The sequence below is a fragment of the Populus euphratica genome, unplaced genomic scaffold (assembly GCF_000495115.2).
Source record: "Populus euphratica unplaced genomic scaffold, PopEup_1.0 scaffold715.1, whole genome shotgun sequence".
NCBI classification, from domain to species: domain Eukaryota; kingdom Viridiplantae; phylum Streptophyta; class Magnoliopsida; order Malpighiales; family Salicaceae; genus Populus; species Populus euphratica.
Window position 1 is genome coordinate 56617 of NW_011500579.1, and position 1274 is coordinate 57890.

Sequence of the window (1274 nt, forward strand, 5' to 3'; positions counted from 1 at the left end):
GATCCGCTCATGCGAAAATATAGAGGGCAACATTGAGCTCTAACAGGATACAATATTTTAGTTGGTTTTAGATGCCCTCCTTCCTTTCCTAGTCTTATATTCCTAAAGCATGATTATATCAGCATTTAGTACGCTACAGAATTTATAGAAATGTTGCGGGGTGATGTTTAAACTCATAATCATTAAACCCGGCCGGGTTAATGGGTTGATTTGAGTGGCCAAACTTAGTTTTAATTAGTTAAATCAAACTCAATATTGATATAATAAAACTCAATTAATTCAACTAAATTTTTAATAAATTCAATCGACCCAACTAAACTTGTTCAAGTCAACATTAAGAAATTTTTTATAAGAAATAAAGAAACCTTACCGTTGTAATAAAAATATTGTTGACCCAAAATCCATTTATTTTCTTGGGTTAGTTCAGGTTTTATGTAGCAATTCTAATCAGATTAGAATTTTTTAATTTACACCACAACATGATATAGTTCATTTTAATTTTAAATTATAATATTAGGATATTTTAAATTTAAATTTGAATATGTTTAAATTTCTCTTCTATTTAAATAGAATTCTAGGCCATGAAAAAACTTGGTTGAAACTTTTATTAAATCATTGGAGACTCGGGTTACTTGAATCTGCTAGAAATTTTTTTTAATCTTTTTCAATCATGTATTGTGAGTCAATTTCTTTTTATTTAATAAAATTGCTATTATTATCTATCTGAATTATCAGGTTTGTGACATTTTACTTTATATGGTTTGGCTTGATTCAGCTTCGATCATTGGCACGAATACTCGGCAAAGAAGCATCAAAGAAACTGTAAAATATTTTCTTTATAAAACTTTATTGATCAACATGATCATTGCAATTACACTTCGTCTAGCAATAAAACTTTTCCAATCTATCCTGACATGCCACTCAACTGATCAAATTTTTTGAACTCCCTGGGAGATCATCTCCTGGAAGCGTTTAAGCGAGTCTTGGCGTTGAATCTTTAGTTGATGGTGGAAGTTCTTAATGAAAGCATCAGCCTTTTCATTTATATCTTCCCTACCGTCCTCCATAACCAACCAGTTTCGCATCCCTGTTATCCTCCTTTCATCACTTCTCGTGCCATTAATGTTAAGATCATCATGCTTCGCAACTTCTTTATTATGTTCCATTCGGGCTGCTTGGCTTGTCAAGAAGGGTTGTTCTAGCTAGAGAGAAGAGAGGTATAAAGAGAGAGATGTGCTCGTGAAATGAAATTCCTCGTGTGATGGTTAGGGAAA